Genomic DNA, 27,846 nt, shown 5'->3' with positions numbered 1-27,846 from the left:
AAGACTCAATATGATCCAATCACAAGACAGATCCCTCATTCTTCTCTTCCATGAGTGTGTGTGTGTGTGTGTGTGTGTGAACTGACTCACACTGCATAGGAATTGGCATTTGGCACAGCAGATCACAGTCAGTCGGGAACCTCCGTAAACTCCACTCCGGTGACGTGAACAAGCCCATTAACTGTGATAAAGAGCGGAGTCACTAGATGAGCCACCACATGTGAAAACAAACGCACAGACATTTACATCGTAGCACATCCCACTGATCCCCACAGGGATATGATAGACCGAAAAAGAATGGGAATATGAATGAAAATGGGAGTGATTCTCAAACATTGGGAACAAACAATGATATGAATCAGAGGACATGGGCGCCGTGCCACAGACACCACCCTATACTGGGTCAACCGTGTCATTTCCAGTAGCTTCACCAAAGAAAAATTCAGAAAATGATGACAACAAAGTTTCCCAAACACTCTTTACATGGGTATTTATGGAAGCTTGTTTTCGCCACAGAATGAAAAATAAAAAAGGTAATTGTGACTTTTTATCTTGCAATTCTGACTTTATTTCTCAGAGTTGTGAGATGTAAAGTCAGAATTGCGAGATATAAAGTCAGAATTGCATGAAATAAAGTCACAATTACGAGATATAAAGTCAGAATTGCGTGATATAAAGTTGCAATTGCGTGTTATAAAGTCAGAATTACGAGATATAAAGTCAGAATTGCATGATAAAAAGTCGCAATTGCGTGTTATAAAGTCAGAAATGCATGATTTAATGTCAGAATGTGAGATTTAAGCGTAAAAAGTTAAGTTATTTTTTCCCCTTAGAATTGGCCTGAAAACTCGCAATTGTGAGTTTATATCTCACAATTCTTAGAAAAGATGTCAGAATTTCGACATAAAAACTCGCAAATATGTGTTATAAAATCAGAATCGCGAGATGTAAACTCGCAATTGTGAGAAAAAAAGTCAGAATTGTGATTGCGAGTTTACATCTTGCAATTCTGACTTTATATCTCGCAATTGCAACTTTATTTCTCACAATTCTAACTTCATATCTCGCAATTGTGAGATAAGAGGTCACAATTATTATTATTTATTTTTTTTATTCCGTGGCAGAAACAAGCTTCCATAGGTATTAGTACGTACATGTAACATAACTTTTTTTGTATGTTTGGATAGTGTCCAGTTCTTTACTATAACTCAATATACTCCCCACTGGAAGGGTTTCAGGACGGCGAATGCAACTCGAGTCACTTTATGAGCTTTTATTTCGCACACGTACACAATAATCATCCACAAACTAGGTAGCCTGAATGCTACCGCTACGATAGCCTGTCAGCTGGATATTAGTGATGTTAGTTTGCTAGTTAGTTAGCAAGGCATGCCAGTCAAGACCATCAATTGAATGAAAAAATGAAGCGTAAAGGCATGACGCCTGCACACTGTGACTAATCACAGAGTAGACACGCTGTCTGGAGACCTAAGATGAGAATAAAGCAAACCTGTAACCTAATAAGATTATAACATACAGTATATGAAATATAACAATGCCTGAATTTGGAATAAGGCTGTAAATGTACACACTTTCCTCAAATACCCCCAAACATAATGATAACATTCATCACTTGATATATATATATATATATATAACACTAAAGTTCTACAGATAGACACTGAAACATACGTCATACACGTACTAGCTACATATTACAACCACATGTCAACTTCTATTCACAGCCTATCCAGTCTAATAATACTCTAATGAGTGTTAAGGTTGACATGTTGTTGCAACATTATTTACAATGTTTAAAAGGGTTAAACAATGAAATAAAGTGAAACTTAGAAACTTACATCTAAACCTTCCCTGTCTACCATCAAACACTTTATTTGATGTTTTTTTTTTTTTTTTTTTTTCATGGGCTTAGTATTTAGTATAGGCTTGGTTAGGCTCTAAACTATTAATACGCAGTAGTTAGGAGTTTATGGAGTCAAAAGTTGTTAATAGTTAGTTAATAGTGAGAATTGGACCCTAATCTAAAGTGTGACTGAATACTGTTCCGTCATAAAAAAAACCCCACAGGAACAAATGAGTAACGCATTTAAGTAACTACCATTAACGAGCAATAAACTCTGATTAAGGAATTAGTCATTTATAGCGCTCAGTTGAATAGTTCACTATCAATAACCTTCCAGATGTCTACTAAGAACTACTATACAGCTTCATAATTCATGTAAATAATGCATAATGTATAATTAATTCTAAAGTGAAGATAACCCACTAGTAATAACTCAAGTGTTACTACATCCTTCTAAAGGAATTACTAATTATTTGGATTAGTATTCCATACCAAGATATATTGCATTATAAGTTATGGTAAAATGATTACATAAATGTTATTCATTTTAAGATTTTAAAATGGTCTTGTTTAATGGAAAAAAAAAAAATGAAATATGGAGATACGAGCTGGTTTCTGCCCGATATTTAAAATGTTGTTCATTTCAAGTAACTCTCTTACATTGTTCTACCATTAGAGTGAAATAATAATGCTAATAAAATATATTATTTCTCCTCATTGTAATTGAGGACATTACATATGCATGAATCCACCCCATATGGACTCTTATAACGTCTAGACTGATTTTTTTCCTCCTATCATGCCCTGACTCTTTCTGTGTGTAGTTTTGTCATGGGTGGCCCGGCTCAGTGCCAGACAGAGAGATTGTTGGAGGTTTGATTGCCCTTGTCGGAGACTAAACAGACTGCTGTGTGTTTTATCTATTAAATGTGGCTCTTACAGACTGCATTATCACAACCGTGCCAAAAACTGGAACACTTTTGGTGTGTATTAATAGATAATTTCAAACACTTAAGAAAACTGAAGACACAAGTGGACAAAAAGATAATTCCTTCACCTAAATAAAATGGGTGACTTATAAAAGAGATTACGGGTATCCTAAACACATGTGGCAAAGTCTTCATATTCAGACTCAGAAAAGTGGGTTTATCTCCTCTGTCCCTCCTGGACTATTCCCACATTAGCAGTGTCCGCGCTGCTCTCCAGGGCCGGCAGGCTGGGAAAGACAGAAGCCTGTGTTCTCACATTCGGTCCAGGCCGCTTTTACATAGGCCAGATGTGTGGATGAAGAATAGACCACCAAACCAGCTCAGATGAGTTCAGAACAGCACAGCCAATCACTGAGCAGATGCACAATCCTGCAGGGAGACATCAGCTTATGACTGCATAGAGGGATGAATCAATCTACCCTATTTATTTATTTTTTCTGATAGCTTATTATAGATTTTATTGTGAAAATTCATATGTGCATGTATAAAAAAAGAAAAGAAAAAAAGTTTAATCAAACTATCATAACTGGTTCTTCCAGTGAAAACATCAGACTGAAGTATGCAGGTTTCTCCAATCATTTAGTCGCTTAAACCTATCCCTGCAAACTCTCGTTCATCTGACTCCGCTTTTGAGTGCCACGCCCACATCTTAGCATCCAATCAACAACCAATGAATGTAAACAAATCCTGCCCTACATATTTATTTTTTCTATAATCCATTACCCTCGGATACGTCAAAATATGGAAGAAAATATATTTTGTTCCATTGCAACTTTAAAGCATATCCAAAGGTATTTTAAATGAATTACCAACGGAAAATGGAAACTTGGACCTGACCATGGAATGTTTACTGTTTAGTTACAGCTGAATTATGAGCTGGAACAAATGTAATAGACAAAAAAATAAAAATAAAATAAATAAAATAAAAAACCTTTAATAATTCCTAATTAATAAGAAGGGACTACTCATACACCCCATTTTTATACAGTAAAACCGCCTGATAATTGGCTCTGGATACTTGCCTCCATATGCTTGCCTCCTGGATACTTGACTCCAGATACTTGCCTCCTGGATACTTGACTTTTGGACACTTGCCTCTTGGAAACTTGCCTCTGGATACTTGACTCCTGAATCCTTGCCTTCAATTACTTGCCTCCTGAATACTTGCCTCCTGTATACTTGACTCCCAGATCCTTGCCTCCTGGATACTTGACTTCTGGACACTTGCCTCTTGGAAACTTGCCTCTGGATACTTGACTCCTGATTCCTTGCCTTCAATTACTTGCCTCCTGAATACTTGCCTCCTGTATACTTGACTCCCAGATCCTTGTCTCCTGGATACTAGCCTCCGGATACTTGTCTCCTGGATACTTGCCTCTGGATCCTTGACTCCTGGATACTTCCCTCCAGATACTTCCCTCTTGGATACTTGCCTCCTGGATACTTGCCTCCAGATACTTGCCTCCTGGATACTTGACTTCTGGACACTTGCCTCTTGGAAACTTGCCTCTGGATACTTGCCTCCTGGATACTTCCCTACTGGATACTTGCCTCCAGATACTTGCCTCCTGGATACTTGCCTCCGGATATTTGCCTCCAGATACCTGCCTCCTGGATAATTGCCTCATGGATACTTGCCTCCAGATCCTTGACTCCTGGAAACTTCCCTCCAGATACTTCCCTCTTGGATACTTGCCTCTGGATACTTGCCTCCTGGATACTTGCCTCCTGGATACTTGCCTCCAGATACTTGCCTCCTGGATACTTTCCTCCAGATACTTGCCTCCTGGATACTTGCCTCCTGAATACTTGCCTCCAGTTACTTGCCTCCTGAATGCTTGCCTCCTGAATACTTGCCTCCTGTATACTTGACTCCCGGATCCTTGTCTCCTGGATACTAGCCTCCGGATACTTGCCTCCTGGATACTAGCCTCCGGATACTTGCCTCCTGGATACTTGCCTCTGGATCCTTGACTACTGGATACTTCCCTCCAGATACTTCCCTCTTGGATACTTGCCTCCTGGATACTTGCCTCCAGATACTTGCCTCCTGGATACGTGCCTCCGGATATTTGCCTCCAGATACCTGCCTCCTGGATAATTGCCTCATGGAGACTTGCCTCTGGATACTTGCCTCCTGGAAACTAGCCTCCGGATACTTGCTTCTTGGATACTTGCCTCCAGATACTTGCCTCCTGGATACTAGCCTCCGAATACTTGCCTCTTGGATACTTGTCTCCATACACCTGCCTCCAGATACTTGCCTCCGGATACATGCCTCCTGGATACTTGCCTCCTGGATACTTGCCTCCTGGATACTTGCCTCTGGATACTTGCCTCTTGCATCCATATACTGTACTTGCGTCGGGATACTTGCCTCCGGATGCACCAGATATTTGCCTGCGGATACTTGCCTCTCGGATACTTCCCTCCAACCTTCAGTCTTCTGTGATCATCCGTCTACCGGCCATCCAATCCTATGCATATATCAAAGGACAATGATAACATGCATAGTATGTTTGAGAATACAGTATAATTATACTACATATATATTTAATATTATTTAATATTATTTCTTATTAGTCATCTCCTTTATCTATAAAGAGGACAAACATGGAATAAAAAGAAGACAGACAGATAAATATGGGCTGGTGAAGCTTAACAAACTGCAGACGTGCAAACCGCAGCTTGTACTGTGATAGAACACCTTTTCTTCCCCCACACTGTGAACGAGTGAAAGATGAGTAGGCGGCGCACACCAGATAAGAAAGAGGGAGAGAGATAGAGACAGAGCGTTTCAGGTCACTGACACTGCAGCCACAACACACTCCAAGACTGCAACCAAAGGCCAGTTGACTGGACTGACCGGAGGAACCCGACCTCTTGAGCCGGTTCTGTGTCGACACCTTCCCTTTCAGCTGTCAATGCACTTTCACAATCTCCTCGAGCAAAGTGGAGCATCGACAGGAAACCACTTTATCGGGAGCGCAGACTTTCTCAGAAAGTCATCCATCACAAATCAGACACAGTTACAAGGGGCGAAAAAATTGTTCAATTGTTAGAGCCAAACACAAGGCCATTATTACATACGTTTGATTGCCAGGGGACACACTTGCATACATTCAATGCACCACTTCATGTCACTTCGCATTGCCTAAATGTAGGGTTTAGCCTCAAGTCATTGAGTCGTGATTACTCTCAAATGGTGGTTTTGATGTTTTTGATTGCTGTATTGGAACTTGCTGATATCAGCATGAGGAGAAGTACTGGTATCTTGAATTATAAACCAAGACTGCTGCTAATAAACGCCCACATACTTCTCTGATCTGGCATATGAATAAATAAAGAGAAAGAAACACAAACGGCTGTAGTTTTGTGGTCGTCTTAACTGGTGCCATATATGACAAAAACAGAAAAACACCAAAGCTAGCAAGTGTGAACAGTGCAGACCGCGCTTCTGGACTTCATATTCTATACTCATCATTATTTTAACGATTCACAAAAGGTCAGTTACTGTCATCTGGGATTTTAGTATTTAGAAAAAGGTTAGGATCATCCATTTTCGGTAGTATTGTCATTATTCAGTGATTTTACAACACGCTAAATACTGAGCTCAAAATTACTTGTTTATGTTTATTAAATGTCAAATTAATTTACATCTCTCTGAAAAATAAAATGGTAATATGTTATCAAAGTGAATCAGTCAAACTATATCTAGTAGAATTTCTGATATTAAAGAAATGAACATTTCACCCACTCATTCAAAACTCTGGTTCACTGAATTAGTGAACTCTTATCTCAAGAACGACTCGTTTATAAAATTGTAAAGAAGTAGATGTTCTAGGATCACTTTACAGATTGGGTGAATTTTCATTTCATGCTGACTGCTGCCTACTCAGTCGGTGAATCAGTTTCTCTGACGTATCCAACACTGTGACTGAACTTATTTTCAGTCAGTGTTGGATATGTCAGAGAAACCTATTCACTGATTGAGTAAGCAGTAACATTTTATTCTGATAGTCCACTTTAGACATTCTACTAAGTTTACAACTACAGTACATGTCATCTAACTGTCATTAAAGAGTTAGTAGACTTAATATTTACTAACACTTTGTTTTGTGGGTCCCCCAACAGACATTCTTCTGACTATAAGTGACTTAGCAGCTACAAGTCAACTTATTCTACTAACCCGAACCCTAACAGTCTACTACAGTCTACTAATACTCTAATGACAGTTAGTTGACATGTAGTTGAAAAGTTACTTATAGTTAGTAGAATATTTAAAGTGGACTATCGAAATAAAGTGTAATTGAGTAAGCTTAAAGGAGTAGTTCACTAAAACACTTTTGCTGATAATTTACTCACCCCCATGTCATCCAAGATGTCCATGTCTTTCTTTCTTCAGTCGAAAGAAATTAAGGTTTCTGATGAAAACATTCCAGGATTTTTCTCCATATAATACACTTTAATGGGAACCAAACGGTTCAAGGTCCAAAAGAGAGTTTTTAAACGATTCCAAACGATGAATAAGGGTCTTATCAAGTGAAACGATCGCTCATTAAAAAAAAAAAAAAGTTTTATAAGCTCAAATGCTCGCCTTGCTCGATGAATATTGAATGTTCACCCAATATGTTTTCTAAATGCATGTTAGAATTAGCATTTCTCGAAAGTATCGTGAGTTAGGTTGATCGCAGTGGTGCCAATACGACCTATAGGCATACAATACTTTCGAGAAATGCAGCCCTGACCGAGTCAGTCCGGTTTGGGGAAACCTGTTCAAAAGAAAGATTCAACCCGATCTCACGGGAATTCGTACGAATTTTACGAGGTGGCTAATTCGTAACAATTCGTACGACCTCACTCATATTTTACGAATTAGCCAATTCATACGAATTCATACGAATGACCTACCCTTGACCCCGCCCCTAAACATAACCGTCACGTGGGTTTAGACAAATCATACAAATTCGTACGAGTGAGGTCGTATGAATTAGTACGAATTAGCCACTTTTAAATCACTCTTACGAATTCGCACGAATTGGTCGTGAGATAGCCTAGGAAAGATTCCTTCACAAACTACATTTGACTTTGCAGAAGCTTAACATCCCACAGAACATCCCAGTGTTTCAAAAACAACAATATCCAATGATAAAATAAATAAATAAATAAATAATCTGGCCAGAACTTATACATAAGCTGATTTTATTGAGCTTCCAAACTATATATAGCCACAATGGACATGACCTCTGCGAATGAGGAAGAAGACACAAACCAGTCTGTGCTCAGGAAGACATTGATGTGAAGCATCTGTGTGCAGCTGTCTGGAGAGAATCCTTGTATTTTTATCTGAGGATGTGCCTCTCATTTACCTGCAGACGGATAAAGCAATGATTCATTGATCCCACCGTTTTGCCGGCCACTCCAAAGCTGAATTAATCAGGTGTGAGACACATGGAGCCTTCAGACAGACATAAAAAAGAAGGAGGGACAAGGAGGAGAAAAGGGAGATTGCAGACAAGGGAGGGGCAGAATGAGTCAAATTGGAAACATGTCCTTTCAACATGTCCAATCTGGCTGAGCGTATCTTATGTTTAGGTGAGAGATGATGACCAACAGTAGAGAGGCTCTCTCTCTCTCTCTCTCTCTCTCTCTCTCTCTGTCTCATTTTAGGCACGCTCTGTCACCGAAGCACTATTTTTATCTGCTCTCAGGTGGGATTGGATCCAGATGAGACACTTACACTCATATGGGCGTGGATTTCAACGTTGGCGTTTAACCCTTTCAGAAAAAGTAGGAAAGTTGATAAAAAATTACAGTATGTTTAATTACAGTTCCAAATCGGATGACGGTGGAAACACACACACACACAAAATATACTTTGAAAATAGTGTTTTGTCTATAAAATGGAAGTCAACTTGGTCCAAACCTTTAATTAACATTTTTAGGTTTAAAGATAAGGTTGATAACATTGCACACAATACGTGTCCCACCATGCAATGCACTCGTCATCATCTTCCATTTTCAGTTTGACAACTGAGTTGATGATAATATCAGATGCAATTTGGTCCCTTCAAGTGAAGTTCTCAACATCATAACAACATCATGACCAAGCAAAGTCATATTTACAAGTGGAATTATATCTAGATGATACACGAGTTGCGTCACTATAGATACACTCACCTAAAGGATTATGAGGAACGCCATACTAATACTGTGTTTGACTCCTTTCGCATTAATTCTACGTGGCAGTGATTCAACAAGGTGCTGAAAGCATTCTTTAGAAATGTTGGCCCATATTGATAGGATAGCATCTTGCAGTTGATGGAGATTTGTGGGATGCACATCCAGGGCACGAAGCTCCCGTTCCACCACATCCCAAAGATGCTCTATTGGGTTGAGATCTGGTGACTGTGGGGGCCATTTTAGTACAGTCATTGTCATGTTCAAGAAACCAATTTGAAATGATTCCAGCTTTGTGACATGGTGCATTATCCTGCTGGAAGTAGCCATCAGAGGATGGGCACATGGTGGCCATAAAGGGATGGACATGGTCAGAAACAATGCTCAGGTAGGCCGTGGCATTTAAACGATGCCCAATTGGCACTAAGGGGTCTAAAGAGTGCCAAGAAAACATCCCCCACACCATTACACCACCACCACCAGCCATACAGTGGTAACAAGGCATGATGATCCATGATCTCATTCTGTTTACGCCAAATTCTGACTCTACCAACAGAAATCGAGACTCATCAGACCAGGCAACATTTTTCCAGTCTTCACCTGTCCAATGTTGGTGAGCTCTTGCAAATTGTCGCCTCTTTTTCCTATTTGTAGTGGAGATGAGTGGGGTCTTCTGCTGTCGTAGCCCATCCGCCTCAAGGTTGTGTGTGTTGTGGCTTCACAAATGCTTTGCTGCATACCTCGGTTGTAACGAGTGGTTATTTCAGTCAAAGTTGCTCTTCTTGAATCAGTCGGCCCGTTCTCCTCTGACCTCTCGCATCAACAAGGCATTTTCGCCCACAGGACTGCCGCATACTGGATGTTTTTCCCTTTTCACGCCATTCTTTGTAAACCCTAGAAATGGTTGTGTGTGAAAATCCCAGTAACTGAGCAGATTGTGAAATACTCAGATACCAACAACCATTGCTTAAATCGCCTTTCTTTCCCATTCTGACATTCAGTTTGGTGTTCAGGAGATTGTCTTGACCAGGACCACACCCCTAAATGCATTGAAGACACTGCCATGTGATTGGTTGATTAGATAATTGCATTAATGAGAAATTGAACAGGTGTTCCTAATAATCCTTTAGGTTAGTGTAAATAATCAATATGGAGATCAGTGAGTGGAATTTTGACTCAACTTTGACGTTTTCTTCACGTATATTTGTGTTCCATGTCAAAGTAAGAGACTTTAAATAATATTTCTTCATCATTTTAGATTTGGATTATTTGGCTTTTTGTTCAGTTATGATTCTGACTTGAATGTATGATGTCATTATAACAAATGCCCAACTTCGAAAGGCACTTAAAGGCGGCATTATTTCCTAAATAATCATGTGACAATAAATGCACTGCAGTCAGATGAGAACAATGTAGCATATTACGATTTTCAATTTCAAAATACATTCGGCTTTCTATAATATACAGTATGCAGTGTGTAATTCCATTTAGAATCCACTATCGGGTCAACAATGGGTCACAAACCTCCAGCATTCATTCCTAAAACTCTGAGAAACGTTTGCCGTAGGATGTGATATTTATCATGCTGAATTAATTCAACAAAAACACAATAACAAAACAAAGTCATGGTGTCAATCTCTGATCCCAGTGGTTGACAGCTCTGATACGGGGGTCAGATGTGTGGAAGTCTGCAGGATGCTCCTTAAAAGGCCTTCACTTCCTCGGGCTTTGAAGAGGCCAGAGCTAGGGCAGCGTGCCATACTCAGATCTGACGGATTTCCTTTTTCCTCAAAGATTCAGCTGAGTCTCCTCTTTTAAAACAGAGAGAGATAAAGAAAGACATGTTGGAGGAACTAAAAGGTGAATCAAAAGAGAGCATCTGTCGGGCATTCGCTAAATCTCAAGCCGAAACGTCTGGAGAGAATCTGATCTTGGCATTGCTATAAATATCGTGATATCCGTGTAACTCTTATAAAAAACAGGAGGATATGAAATGAATCTAGTGACTTAAATGTCCTTAACTTCATTTGACTGACAGCAGTAGCCATTCATACTGCATTATTTATGGTGAAAACCGCAAATCTGTCTTTAGGTTATTGAAGGGCTAATATTTAATTGTCAGGAAAAGTGATATCAAGTCAACCAACGCTGATTTTGACAGATTTACTGTGTTGGAGTTGTCATCAAGATGGCCTGTGTGAAAAACAAGTACACTTTAGCTTATTTTTAAAAAGAGTGGAAATAATACTTGGATGCATTACGAAAATGCATTATAGTTTGAATTTAAATTTCATGCAATCCTTCAACTTTATAAACAATGCATGTTGATGGAGATATTGCACACATGCACATCCCAATAACTGTAGAATTTTAAAAATAAATGAAGTACTAGTATCAGTTTCAAATGGATCTGGCTTTCAGTCACACACATGCACACGTCTGCACGCTCCTAAAGTGTGCGTGGGTGTGGAAGTGAAAGGAGTGGTGGGCGGCAGAAACCACACACACACATCTTTATGTGCTCCTCAGGTGCAAGGGAAGATGAAACGGGAAAGTGTGACATCATTCAAACGAAGCATGTAGCATTTATGTATCACTAGCCTGAGTTCTTCCATTATTCTGCAAACAAAGGGCAAACATTTCCACGAATACAAATGGCCTGTGTGTTGCTTTAATCCACGCTGTTGTATTTGTAGCTATGGAAGCTTGACTTTAATGCCACTGTGTGGACGTGTAAGATTAATTTGGCTTCCATTCAAGAGTGTGTTCAATACCTGCGAGGTGCAGTCGGTCACGTAGGCTCCTGGATGACCAATAACCACTCTGACCTCCCTATTAAGGGCTCTAAGATTTCAACAAAATCATGGAATCCAGTCAGAAAAATAGACACTTTGAGTAAATCAAAAGTAATTAATCAATGTATGGACTAGTGTCTGTGAATATCAACTCTTTCCCAACCAGCGGTTTTTGAAACATCTAACATTTTTGACCATTTTCACAAAAATATTGCTGCATAAATATCTGAACATGCAATAAATTAAATGAGCAAAAAAAATGAAAATTAAAAAAAAAAATTAAACAAAAATATCTGAAAAACAGACAGACGTCAAATATTAATTATTTTATATTATCTTTATTTTATATTGCCAACATTGAAGACACCTGATGTTAACAAGCAGAATCACTGAAAGAGAAAACCGTCATTTTAAAGCAACACTGATCACCATAATGGTGACTTAAACACACACACACACACATATATATATATATATATATATATATATATATATATACATAAACTTGTATAATTTGAATTATTAGACATGCTTTTTGGTTACTGAAAATTTTAAAACATAATGCAGAAAAAACAAAACAGAGTTTTGCAAAAACAAAAATGATTTCATAGGTCCCACTACATATAAAGACTTTATATGATGACATATAGCAACACTTAAACTATATTTGAACTGACCAAGTTCTTCAGAAATAATGCACCGCACGGTCATATAAACATTGTATGCTTAAACAAATTCTTTGTACACAGTTTACACATATATCACTGTAAATGACTGTCATTTTCCACATTCCCAGCTGCGGGATTGTTTAGTCTTGTTGTTGAGTTCCCTGCTGTGATACGGAGAGCAGGACCCGGGCGTGGGGCTCTTAAACCGGGCTGACGGGCCGGGCGAGAGCGCAGGCTGTGGCCTCGCGTAAACCACAGCGAGGTGAGGAAACATCTGGCTCACTGAAAGCAACAGATGTATAGCCTGATAAGGGAACGACTCACTCCACCCCACTGAATCAGTCTCTCTCATGTCCAGGTGGGTCCTAACCTTGGCTAAGACTCTCTGAAGGACTACATAATCATATTAAGTGCTTCTTTTCAACAGAATGGACAAACACCTGGTCAGACTGAGTGAATATGACTCGCAGCTATTGTTTGGTTGTTATTGTGCGCTTGCTGGTTTGATCCATTGTTTGGCGGGGGTCTCTGGAGGATCCGTCATAAAGCGATCGGGCCGCTGCGTGTCTCCGCCTGCGTCATCTCCTTTTTCGCTTCGGATAGTTTGAAGTTATAAGAAGTCCAAACTCTGACGTTCGGACGTTTTTTGCGTGTTTTTTGCGTGAACTGATTCACATCAAGATTTATTGCTTGATTTGGTGTGAAGTGCTAAAAGAAGAAGTTAACCCCAAAATTTACATTTTTGACATCACTTACTCACCATCACGTTGCTCCACACCTGTGTGATTTTTCTTTCCCCTGCATAACACAAAATAAGGTATTTTGAAGATAGTTTCAATTTATTTTTGTTAGTACAATGGAAGGCAATGGGGTTCAAAACATTGCACCCCAGTGTTTTTTATGGAATGGACAAATAAACACTGAAATATGTTTTAAAATGCGATTCAGGTTATAGAGAGTCTTTCGGGTTTGGAACCGTCCTCTTCAAAACAGCACAAATGCTTTCTGACTTATTTACATTGTTAAAGAGTTTGAATTCTCATGCTAAACATGGTCAAAGTAAAAAAATAAAAAAATTTGGACAAGTATTTCTGTGACAAATACACTCTTTCAGGATTCGTATGAGTTTCAGGATTTTTTTTGTCTTTTGTGCACACATCAACCAGAGCGAGAGCACTTCCATCAACGTGCTTATTTTCATTAATTAAAAAAAAAAAATCATTTTGTAATTTTGTTTTTAAACCATGAAATCAATAATGTCACCAAAGAAGTGTGTTTTTGCTTGTGAGGGAAATATGTCCTTATTCAGCTTCACAGAAGCTGCACAACATAAAATCGTCTGATACCGATACGTTGGCCGATATATCGTACATCAAATGTACATTATAAACGACCCAATAATGATCCTGAGCTGCTCACATGGAAATGAACACAGTGCTGCACTTTGATTTCATGGTGACTATTTTGTGTGCTATTAAAGAGTAGCGTAACACATCTTTCAGCCGTGACCAGCATTAAAAACAACCCTGAAGAAAACAGACAACATTTGCTAACAGTTTCAGAAACTTTGTTGTGCTCTCAGACATCGCTGGCCTCATGGGACCAACTGCATCTGTTCCTCCTCGGTTTTAAGAAAACCCTCATGGGATCCACCTATCAAACACATGTCTCTTTTCAGCCCGATAGTCCTTTTGAAATCATTGCGAGAAGTTCTTATCGGAAATTAATGCAATCTTATAATCGGGTAGGTGGACATCATGGATTGGGCTTTGGAAAAACAAGAGACAAAAATAACAGAAATGAAATGTGGACCTTGACTAACTCTCCTGAAAAAAAAGGTAGTCATCACGTTAGTGAGTCTTGACTGACGTCGACATAAACCCCAGCACTACTCGTGGTAATTAGCCACACAGCCGTCTACACGAGTCCCAGAGGAGCTGCGCTGGGGGGGCAGTCGCACAAACAGGAAGTGGAGGAAACAGCAGTGAATGTAAGAGGAAATGAGGACGTAGGGAGAGGTGTACGGCCACAATGCTGATGGAGGAAATGGCCGATTATAAATAGCCGGACGGCCTTCCCCACGCTGAGTGCCGGGTCATGGCCCAAACCTCAGACAATAGAGAAGCCGTCCTTGAGTTCAGGGCTGGGAAAGCTGTGGAACATTTATATGGACAACTGAGTCACTAGCTTTAATGGTTGCTGGACGTCCAATTATCATTGGGACAGGGAATTGTGAAGAGTAAACGTTGTTGTATGTACAGTATATCAAACAATTCATGACTAGTGAAGACTGAGAATAATATGGAGAATAGCTTGTCTAACAGACGGGTTCATTGGGAAAACTTGCCTGCACTATATTATAGGGGTGTAACGGTACACAAAAATCGCGGTTCGGTACGTACCTCGGTTTTAAAGTCACGGTTCGGTACGTTTTCGATACAGCAAAAAGAAAGAAATGCCAGAGAAATTTCCTATTTGTTTAAAGAAAAAATATTTTTAAATAAGTTTGAGTTTTCCTAGATCTTGAAACTTTCAGGTTTATAAATGAGTCATCTTTGAAGGATGACCAAATAATGTTTTGGTCATCACATTAAAAATAACATTTAAATATATATTTATTTTTATAATATTTGAATTTTGAAGTGCTGGAAAAAGATGAGTGAAGTACTTGAAAGCATTTTACCATTCCAGCCAAACTGGTTTCAGTTAGTGATATTAAATCCATGGTGAATGTTGCTGGTCTGTGGACGTAAAGTATTAGTTCATTCACGGCACAATGTTTCTCCTGGTTTCCATGACAGCGCTGTTTGATCTAATAGAGATCTACGGTTAATAACGGAGAAATGTGAATGCATCTCACTAGATCTCGCAGCGATGTTATTACCTCAGTGGCGAATTCAAATGTTTTCTTTACCGGATCCCTTATAGCGCTGTGTGGTAACAGTGTTGCTTGATCGAGATCGGCTCGCGCTGCACAGATGTTGCTGGTCCGAACTGATAAACGATCCGTGAAGCACATAACGAGGAGCGCAGTTTCGTTCTGCTTTCATTACCCTTGCCATTTGATGTTGCGCAACGTTGTGTTGGCCGCGTCAGCACAAATTTTGCCGGCAAGAAAAATGGTCCAAGCAACCGTTCGGTTTGTATGCGTACCGAACGGAAGCCTCGAACCGAAACGGTTCAATACGAATACATGTACCGTTACACCCCTACTATATTATGTTATATTATCTTGCATGTTTCGCGACACTTGTGAAATGTGCAGTACATGGCACTAAGATCATGTTCTATTGAAAACATGAATCTGAATGTGAACTGCATTTTACTGCTTTGTTTGGTCTATGTATCGCAACAGCGCAGTCTCATGTTGACGTATGGTCAAAAGACCATATCTTTTGACCATACGTCAACATCCGCCTTTTTAGGGTACCCTAACCCATCGGTTAGATGACGTTATCGGATCCTAACCCTACCCCAGACCTAAACCTACCCCGTCACCTAACCGACGTTAAAGGTAAAGCATCAGTTGTATGACGGCCCGGGATCGTCATGTAACCGACGTTTAAGGGTACCCTAAAAAGGCGGATGTTGACGTATGGTCAAAAGACTTCCCAAGACGTCAGTTATATGACGTCTTGGGATGAGACCGTGTTAATCGCAGCAGTTCGGAAGTGAAAGTTAAGTCACTGAGTCTTTTATCGTGCTCGTGTTTCCCGAGCTCTCCACATCACAAGTGCAATTCTGTACCAAGTGAGCGACCGAACAAGTTTACAACAATGAAGCTGGTTGTGTGACCCAATACGAAAGTGACAGTAACGAGTCCATCGGATACATCAGAAACCGTCCAGTAGCTCATGCACATACACTTTCAGACATGTTATACCACGATATTCTTTGAAATGTGTTGGGCTAGCATGGAAATACTATGAATATAATCACAAATTTAGTTCAGTGCCATGGTGTATTTTTCAAAGCATCCCCACAGTCTTTTAACACTAAATCTAAAACCACAAACTTGATTTGAATATTCAAACAAAGGCTAATTTGGTCAATTTGGTCATATTCATTTTAGTATCTACATCCTCTTTATTGAAGGAAGTGAATCTTGTTATATTGACAATGCAAAAAGCTGCAAATGTGTCTTGCTCTTCTCGAGAGATTTAAGCAAAGACTCTCACGCGATGCAGTCTTTGTTGATAACTGAATAAAACAAAGTTTTCAATCAGGTTTTACAGAAGTGTGAACTCCTCGAGTGAATTTGCCCAGTGGTCAGGTCACCCATCCAACCCACAGCAGTCAAAGGGTGAGCCACTTCCTTTTGTGGTCAAGTTATTAATTTTCTGTTTCTGTTGTGAACTCTTGTCCTGCGATCTGCAACTACATGCGGTGTTCCCAGAGCAATTTCAGTCCATTATGTCAAGTGGCAGTTTCACAGATACATCCTGACAGGTACGATTCTCACAGGGTCTCCGAGCCGGTCTCAAATCAGCCATCAATTATTGCTTGTCTATTGTCTCTGACAAGTGGAGGCTGAGGACACAAGCATGCAATAGTTTGGGAGATCATGTACCTTTCAGGTGAGGGTTGTATCTTCACACTGTCACTTTGATGAATGGCCAGGTCATATGATAAGTTGATCCTGGAAGTGTAACTTCCACAAAGGAATTGCATACAGAATGCATGATTGAGGATAATTTCTTCAACATTTGAGAATTGTTGACCTTTCTCGAAGAAGATTTTATGGTTTGTGTTCTGGTATACAGTTAATGCAATGTGTTTTACAGCATTTCCTTACTGGAGGCATGCTGGGAAGAACCTTCGAGTACGTTCAAAATATTCTGGTTTGAATCGCTGAGCAACTTATCGTTCTTTTCAATTGCATAAGTACGATCAAGGCATGCATATAAATTATGTTATGCACACTAGGTGAACAATTACATTAGGTGAACATTTAATCAGTTCCTGTACTCAAAAAAATGCTGGGTTGTTTTAAACTAATTTTGGGTAAAATATGGACAAACCAAAACTTTGGGTTAAAAATGGAATTTAAAGGGATACTTCACCCAAAAATGAAAATTAAGTCATTAATTACTCACCCCCATGCTGTACCAACCCCGTAAGACCTTCGTTCGTCTTCGGAACACAAATGAAGATATTTTTGATTAAATTTGAGAGCTGTATAACTACCACATTGGCTCCTAAGGGACTGCCTCTTGACGGCCCAGAAAGTCAATGAAGAAAATGTGGAGGACGAAAAAACGAAAAAACAACTTTTCTTCCTTGTAGGCCAGAACGAGACTTCCTTAGATTTCCACGACGCATGCGCGAGAATTGCGATCTGAAGTAGTGTAAGCTGGTGTAAGCAGATCGCAATTCTCGCGCATGCGTCGTGGAAATCCAAGGAAGTCTCGTTCTGGCCTACAAGGAAGAAAAGAAATAGTCGAATAAACTCGTTATTTTTGTTTGTTTTTTCGCACAAAAAGTATTCGCGTCGCTTGATAAACATATAGTTGAGCCACGGTAGTCACTTGGGATATTTAAACATTTTCTTCATTGACTTTTTGGGCCGTCAAGAGGCAGTCCCTTAGGCAGTCTATGTGGTAGTTATACAGCTCTCAAATTTAATCAAAAATATCTTCATTTGTGTTCCGAAGACGAACGAAGGTCTTACGGGGTTGGTTCAGCATGGGGGTGAGTAATTAATGACTTAATTTTCATTTTTGGGTGAACTAACCCTTTAAAATGTTATCCCAATTACTGGGTTTGTCAATATTTGATCCAAATTTGGGTTGAAATAACCCAGCATTTTTTAGAGTGTGCATTCCAAGAGATAACCAGCATAGTTTATATGTAATTGTACAGTCAATTGTCAAAAAATTATAATGCATTATGATCAATAAGATTGTGTTTCCACCATGATTCTGCCAATGTCTCAAGTTTCCACTGGATCTTTTCACTTATAAATATGATCATTCGGACATGACTCGATTGCCCCATAAAATAGCATCATCGACCTAATAACACTACCATATGCAATTCAGAAAACACACCCATTGAAGCTTTGTAAGTTTATTAAATCATAAAAATATCCAACTGTCTGGATTGTGTTGCCAATAAGGTTTTCAGGTCAATGTCTCAAGTTTCCACTGCATGGTATAGCGTTTTTCACTCATAAATATGATCATTTGGACATGACTTGAGTGCACCATAAATCAGCCTCATTGACTGACTTTAAAATGCACACATAACACCTGCTTTTATTCTCTTTAAGCCCATCTGAAGTGAACAAATCAAGGAATAAATGTCGATTCCACCGATTCCACATCATCTGGTCTCTTTTATTTCCCAGTACAGGCTGCATCGGGCCTCCAGCTTATCAAGATTTGGGGAGGGGAAAAAAGTAACAAGAAAGAGTGGACAGTCTTTGCTTAGTAGCTCTTTACAGCCAAGGTCGTGACCCTCAGGCCTGTTAAAGACCCCCTTGGGGTTGGGGCTGTAACCGGATATTTAAAATAACAATGAGCGAGTCCTGGTGGAGCAGGAGAGGTGACAGGGCAGGAGAGGTCAACACACTGGGCAACATACATCACCAGTGCCAGTGCAGAGCAAACCACTCTATCAGAGAAAGACAGAGCGAGCGAGAGCCTTATAGAAACGAGAAATGACTGCAAACATATAACAAGCTCTGTCTGCTGTGCTAAAACAGGTCCAGAGGAGAGAAGACCTGAGCAGGCATGGCAGTAAATATCCAACCCTTCTCCGTTCACACTCCTCCTCCTCATCATCCGGACACAGGCCTGACAGACAGGGCTCTAACTCATGTGTGGCGTTCGGGCTCACACTCCCAGAGCGAGACACAGGGGTGATGGGGAGTTGCGATCCACCGTAAGGTGAAAGCCATATGTGCCCATCTGAGGTCATCCAGAGAAGATACATTCGAGGCAAGTCACCTTTAGTTTGTTTCAACGCAGCTTTACAATGTTAAACAAGAAAAATGTCAATTCAGTTGAAAAATGTTGATTCGGTTCAGTTCAATAACAATTCATCTGTTATAGAATGAGTTCAATTCGTCTAAGAAGCAGCTCATTTTAAGTTTGCTAAATTGTTTGTGTTATTGCTAAATATTAAGTGTCTCTAACTAAGCAAGCCAGAGGAAAAATGGAGAGAGAGAAAAAAAAAACACTTTGGAGAAACCAGACTCAGGGAAGGACTTGGGATGACATCATTGCACAATATATATATATATATATAAAACAGGATTTTTAGACCAGCAAAACATAAAAGTGTATGGACCACCCAGGTTACCAATGTTATTGTCATCATATATCATAGACTACCAGGGAAACGTACTGCAGGACACCAACTACTTTACATTAATAGAGTGGGGATTATGTTGAGAACATTTTTTATTTGTACTTTTTTGTTAAAATGAATGCATCTTCTATGGACATTTATATTAATTTTATATTCATCCAGAAAAGTACTACGCTTAAAAAAGTTTGTTAAATATTTTTTCCAGAGGTATAACCCATATATAGATACAGTATAAATATAAACGCTCAAGGTCAAAAGGTTTTGAGTTCATAAGAAACATTAAATGAGTAGTTCACTTTAAAAAAAAAAAAACTTTTGCAGATAGTTTACTCGCTCCCATGTCATCCAAGAAGTCATTCTTTCTTCAGTCGAAAAGAAATTAAGGTTTTTGATGAGGATTTTTCTCCATATAATGGACTTCAATGGGAACCAAACAGCTCAAGGTCCAAAAGACAGTTTCAGTGCAAAGGGCTTTAAAAGATACCAGACGATGAATAAGGATCTTATCAAGCGAAACGATCGCTCATTTAAAAAAAAATGACACGAAAAAAGATTTGTTCATTTTGATGAACGAGTTTGAACAGGAGAGTCACGAGCGCGTTTCACAGAACAGAGCAAGGCGAGCGTTTGAGCTTATAAAACTTAAACTTTATTTATTTTTTTAAATGAGTGATCGTTTCGCTTGATAAGACTCGGAAAATCGTCATTAAATTAAATCCCTTTGAACAGTTTGCAGTTTTGCACTGAAAGACATTGAACCATTTGGTTCCCATTGAAGTCCATTATATGGAGAAAAATGCTGGAATGTTTTCATAAAAAAAAAATCATGTTTTTTAAAAGTGAACTATGTAAGTGAGGCGTATTTCTGCAAAGCTAGTCTAACTTTTAATATGATTTGAGCTCTTTAACAGCTCAAGAACTAGATTGATCTGAGACCAATAGTGGTTAGTGCAAAACACCCTATATGTGCTGTCTGCAGTGGAAGTAAAAGGTCAGGGCTGGCGGCAGTTTGCTGACTCTTCGCGATTCCAAAACAGACGATGTTTTAAAACCAGCGCCAGGAGGAGAGTCTGAGCGCGAGTGTGTGCATGTCTTATCAGTGTTTCTGATGCATCACAAAAAGAGGAAAATGAGTTCGCATTGAACAGAGAGAGAGAGAGAGTGAAGACAATGTTGAAGGAAAATGACATTTGTGTAGAAAAACAGAAAGAAGAACAAAGCAGCTCACACCTTCACAGAAAGTGATAAACAAATCCACGGATCCCCAGGGTGTGTGTGGCGAGGGGAAGCGCACGGTCCTCGTGTTCTCCCACTGCACATTAACATATTTATAGACCCTTTGAAAACCCAAAAGCACCACATCAGTGGCCTGCAGCACACATTCACACCACACACACACACACAAATGCATGCATAAGCAGAGACATGCAAACATACACACTCACGCACAAAAGAAAGACAAGGCACCTGTTGTGCAAACCACAATGTTTACCGAGGGCCAAATTAGAGCGTCTCCCAGGCAACAACAGCAGATTGAATCACCTCCCACGGCTCTGGCCTAGAAAAAAGAAATACCTGCATGGAAAATAATTGTGGGCACATAAGGTGAGCAAACCGAAATCCCAGATCAGAAGAAACACGCTAAAAAAAAAAAAAAAAAGCCAAAGTGTGGCATATGCATTAGGTGCATTGTTTATGATTTTCTGCAATAATCTGAGACAAGTGCAAGCCTTCATAAAAAGGTTTGACGATGCACACTAAAAAAGCATAAATCTCTCTTTTCGTGGCTTAATTTAGCAACAGAATAAAAAAGAAGCAGCTCACAGGGCCTTACTAAAGCCATGTCATGTGTGTGAAGAGCTCCTCTAGTGCTGCTTTTGGGAATTACACCATGCACAGGTTGAATGCATGAATGTGTGTATAATGTAAATGTTATACTTGCATTCATACTTTATTTCACTATTATGTTCAATATGATAAACATTTTTGCACGGGTATTGCAAGAACAATTCAGTAAACAAATTTATATCAATTCAGTAAATAATGTTGTTCAGTAAACTTGTGACGTTTAAGAGCAAAATGTTGGTGGTCGAAAGAGAATCATGACTTTGTCACTAAAACCGGTGTAAGTGCGGTGTGTGTTTGGAGTGTTTTTGGACCCTTTGTTCTTCTGTAATGAAACTCTAATTGGAAGCATGTGTGTGTGTGTGTGTGTGTGTGCCATGCTGGGGGTGGAGAAATACTCATATTGTAAATGAGTGAGAGTCTTGTGAGAAAAGGGGTAAAATGGTTTTTGCGTGGGCTTGCATGTGTGAATGTGTGTTGGGGCATGAGAACACAAACCCCCACATAAACAATCAGATTGTGAAAGAGCCCGGGAAGCTGGGAACCATCGTGGGGGTGTTAGACAACATGAGGGTGGGCTTGTGTTTTAGTCCAAGAACTGAGAAGAAAAAGGCCGATTGCATCATGCATTATTAAATAATCCCATATTAGTTTGAATCCGGCTCAGAACATGATCACTTTATGTCATTTCAATAATATATAAAAGGCCATTATAAATCTGCTATTTCATTTCTATGTCACATTTTCATTATATTATATTATCATTCTTCTTTTTTGGGGGATTAAAACATCATTATTATTAATTAGAATTGCTCATATTTAGGTATGAACCAGGGAAACATTCAAAAACCCCAAAAGCAACACCCTGACACTTAGCATGTGTGGTTGGGTTAAAACGATCAAATTGCTCTGTTAGTGTGTGGTTCGTTTGAATAACCGTGAACGCCGCCATCCGAACCGTGGTGCCACCAAACAAGCGGACTGAGACGCTGAGAAGATGGGTCTCGCTCCTCTTCCAAGCACTCTGATGTGGTTTTAATGAAATATGAACCAAAGACGTGTAAACAAACCAAAAACAGCACATGGTGTCACTGAAAAGGACAGAACGCTCAAGTTTTTCCTCGTCATAGTCGTGACGTTGAGCAGCGGTTCGGTTCAGGCGTGAGAACCGGGTCTCCTCGCAGCAGATCTGTGTTTGTGTGTGTAACGGATGGTGTTTTGACTCCTTTACACATTTTATAAACTTATCACGAGTTCTCAACTGTTCAAGAAGATACCGTAGGCTTTGCACATACTGTACAATGAGTGCATGTATCCCAACACAACATTGTTTTGGATGTTTGTTTTTTTTTTATGGATAGTAGCCTATTTTTATTTATTTATTTATTTTTATTTTTTTTATGGATGGATAGTAGCCTATCTCTTGCTGAATATCTGTTTATTACATCATATCCTGTTCATCCCTCCTCTTTTTTTATTGTAAATTACAAAAATTAGTCCGATACTTTCAAACACCAAACAGAAATAAAAAAAAAAGTTAACAAATTTCTCATATCATAAAATATAAGCATAAAAAAACAACAAATATAGACATATAAACACACGTACACAAACATATACATACATTTGCATTACAATTATTCCATTTAAGTAAAATAAATGAATAAATAAATAAAAAATACAATAAAAATAGCTAGCCACAGAATACATAAATAGTAAATTCCTCTTACACAGCCAATAAATATTGGGTAAATTAATCACTATAGTATCAGGGAAGCTTACCAAATATATTTTAAGTCTATTACACTTCTTATTATCTATCAGGGTAGAGAATTGAAAAGTAATTTAAGTTCCACTAAAAATAAAGGGAATGAGGGTTGAGACCCTAAGAATTTCTGCGTGTGAATGAAAAATGTCCCCAATAAAATGAGAAAATTCAATTAGAGACTGATCCGCATTGTTTTGGATGTCCGGTCATTTCCGTCGTGAAATATACGTTATAAAAGCCGACCAATCAGGTTGTGAACATAACCCCATGCCTTTAGGTTCATGTAAAAATGCCTATTTTTGTTGTTTTTTTTGGTGACTAAACGCATCAAGCAAACCATACTATGTGTGAACACCCCCTTAATATTGAGAATTCATTTTAAATCTGTATTATGCATTGTTATTCACGTATCTTACATGTACAAAAATGTCTCGGCAAAATACAGAGTCAATAAAGACAACAGACAGCATAGTGTCGGCCCACATCCGGTACACGTTGAATCCACATGTACAAGATGTGCCACGGATCTGGGCCGACAATTTATTTAAGAAGTAGTTCACATTAAAAAAAAAAAAAAAACTTTTGCTAATAATTTACTCACCCACATGTCATCCATGATGCCCACGTCTTTCTTTGACCTTTCATCAAAAACCTTAATTTCTTTTCGACTGAAGAAATAAAGACATGGACATTTTGGGTGACATGGCGGTGAGTAAATTATCAGCAAAAGAGTTTTTTTTGTTTTGTTTTTTTTTAAGGTGAACTACTCCTTTAATTTAAAACAAAGTAAAGAACAGTGCAGTCACAAACCACTTGAATTAACTGAACCAATGAAAATGCTCTATATTATTGAAAACACGTTTAATTTAAACGTTCAAGTACAATTTCGTTCAAGTTGTCTCGACTGTAGAAGTCGAAGTAACACGGTAGTGACCTTCCACTTCTCTCTTGCTCTCCCTTCCTCAATCTCTATCCTCCCTGATTTACAGAGTTTCATAAAACTGGCCCAAACAGTTTAGAGAAGTCAAATCTCCTATTTTAATCCTTGGCTCAATGCCAGGAAAGCTCTTGGGGGGGAAAAAGAGAGAGAGAGAGAGAGAGAGACGTTTTCATTTATTGGGATAAATTACAACAGGAGAAAGAGAGGTAGTGAATGAAAAAAAAAAGGTAGCGCAATAAAAGACGTGAGTGATATAAATAGTGAGGCGAGGAGGAGGGACAATGAGTGGAATACACACGACTGGGTCCGGAAACACACTCCCCTCACCTTCACTTTACTCACACGCTACACACAGCACCTGAACCCTGGGTCTCATCACCGCTACCTGGCAGGGCTTAAGCGTTGGCTGAGCTCTGGCTCGTATCACACACACGATGGCTCTGTAATGGAGAACAGCTGGGGGAACGCAGACAGCCTCATTCATAACCCAAAAGCCTTCATCCTAATGAAGGCATGGAGAGAGAAACATTTAGAGAAGAAGCACACATACTAGAAGACACATCCTCTTGAAATTATTAGAGCGCATCAACCTGCTATAGCTGGAAATGAACGCTTCTCTGTTGTTGTGTCTCCTGTTGAACTCCCCCGGGGCTGCTTTGGCCTTAGGTTCACTAAAAGAGCTCACCAAAACAAACAGTCAAGATTAGGAGTTTCCAGGCTGAAGACTCACGTGTTCACATCGTTGGGGCAGCACTGAAGTTTGATTCCTCACATAGATTTCATATAAAAGGCACTTGTGTTTGTCTACCAAACATGGCATTCCAAGTAAAAAAGTTGCTCGTCCAGATTTTTGTTAATTCTGAAACAATATTTAAAACACCAAATTGTAATATATGCACCTTTAAAGGGCATCCCCTCCCCCAATATTATTAAAAGTATGCTTTATCTTTAATTTTAAATTCCTAAATTTGATCAATAAATTAAATTATTTCGAATAATTGACACTAGGCTATAGGGCTGTTACCTTAGAGGCTGATCAAATTAAATCATTTACACTGAAAAATTACAATTGTGTAAAATAATGTTATGAAATTTATTTAAATGTACATATCAGAAACGTTGGATAGAATGCTACCGCTTTAAAACATTTAACACTAAACCGCCAGTAGGTGGCGGCAGGCGAGTCATTGATGAATTCATTCAAACGATTCGTTCAAACGGCTGATTCATTGAATCTTTGACTTAATCGATTCGTTCAAGATACTCAATGATTCAGTAATGAAAACAGGTTGAGTGTTCCTGTGACATGCGCCGTGGTTCTGCTGTTCTGAACTATTTTCGCTGCTGAAACAGAACAAAAACAGCCAATATTGCATCTAAAATGTAAGTGAATTAATTTGAACTGTTTATTGAACTGTTGTAGGAAATCAATGTCAGATTTTCAATCGTGATGGTGTTCAGGAAAAAAAATGAGGTTGCTTAACATATGTTAAAAGTATAAAAACTCCACATTTAGATTTTTATAGGCAGTATGTGTTGTTAACTGTGTGTGTGTGTGTGTGTGTGTGTGTGTGTGTGCGTTGCGCTCAATAGCCGTGCGTCACGTGACCAAACCGGAAAACGGGTCTCATCGCATCCGCTTGTGTTAACGGCCGTAAGAACTGACAACGATATCTATGGATATTTAAGGTAATCAGCTAACCTAACTAGTTTCACTTTGTTATTGGCGTTTTACTCCATTTAAATATCTAAACGTTACTGTGAAGAATAAAAAAATATAAAACGTTTAAATATTAATCTGCACATGTGAGGGATATTGTTTATGCTAATCTTTGCTCGCTCCTTTTAAGTTATCTTGAGTAAAACCGCAAAAAATTTCATGAAGCACATACAAAAGACCTGGACCGGAAGAAATGCGACCTGTTTTACAGAGAATGCGGAAGTAAGTTGTGCATAAAGCCTATTGTGTAGATTTCTGCTCGAGCGTCAACAGTGCAACCATATAACGTTAGTCAACAACACTGACAGTAATGCAGTGCAATATGAAAGAGTTCGTCTTAGGTTTAACAACCTATGAAACTAATAATGAATAATATGAAAACGACATAAGCTTAATTTAAAATATCTTAGGAACTACGGGATATTTAGAGGTGGATAAACTCAACTGAGAGGTGAATAAACGCACTTTTGAGGTGGGTAAACGCTATTTCCGAATATTGGGAGGTGCGTAAACGGCGTTAACGTGAGTTTAGCCTCCACTACATCCAGCAATGTACAGGAACACTCAACCTGTTTTCATTACTGAATTATTCAGCATCTTGAACGAATCGATTCATTCTTGAACGAATCAGCCTTTTGAACGAGTGAGTGGGTCAAAAAAGCATTCTTAAGTTCAGCTAATGGTTTTTAATGTAACATTAAACTGTAATACATTTTCCTACAACCCACTTTTACACCAACCGTATGACTGTCTGCGTTTAAAAGCACCTCAGACTGACCTCATGACATTTAAACAGACTTTTTATAGCTGAAATCATATTCCCTGTGCTTATATCTGAAGTATACATCCTCAGTTTAACCAGTCCAATAAAATCGGTGTTTACAGTTTTTCTGAAGTATCCGGCGCTTGATTATACAGTAGTAGAATAACCAACAACATTGAGTTTTTGTTTAACTCAAACACAGATCATTGCAGATAAACCTGTTTGTGTGGCTTTATTAGATCAGATCTGTTGTGATGCGATGACTGGACTTCATCTGTCAGATAAATGCTTTACAACTATTTTTTTTTCCATGTTAACCAACCAATGGAACCAAATGGTACCATAGCCTAATAAAAAGGGACTAATTGATGTTTTATGCGGTAGAGACCTAATCTCACACAGCTTATTCACCATTAAATTCTCATCCGAAATCTGCAAAACCATCTGTGACAGCCACTTTGAGCATTATGAAATCAGTGTGTGCTTATGTGGTGATGTTTAACACAGCCACAGCGCTCTTCCTCAGCTGCCCATGAGAACTCACCACAAGCAGCGCGCTTCTCTTATTAGCATGGCGAGGCCATGAGGATATTGATGTGAAGTTCAGCTGGAGTTTAACCAATGTTTCCACAGTGTGTGTATGAGCACATGAGATTCACCCTCGGGGGTGATCCGAGCTCAGTCCGAGCCGAGCGAGAGACGGCCTGGTGTCCCACCGAGAGTCTTCCTGTTAGAGGGGTCTTCTCATGGCCGAAACATGATCCCTCTTTCCAAAAATAAAGCCGGACACCGCAGGAGCTGATGGGTGAACAGTGGAGCGCTTACACTGGCCCGTTCCTGCCTAACAGCCGGTCAGGGGTGCGTTTCCCGAAAGCATTGTTAGCCAACTATGGTCGCAAGTTGAACTCTATTAGTATCGACAGAACTTGCGACCGTAGTTGGCTAACGATGCTTTTGGAAAACGCACCCCAGATTGGGGTTCGAAATGACGATTCGCTGT

The sequence above is a fragment of the Pimephales promelas genome, chromosome 10, assembly GCF_988280905.1.
Source record: "Pimephales promelas chromosome 10, fPimPro1.hap1.1, whole genome shotgun sequence".
NCBI lineage: Eukaryota > Metazoa > Chordata > Actinopteri > Cypriniformes > Leuciscidae > Pimephales > Pimephales promelas.
Note: the sequence above shows the minus strand (reverse complement) of the source record.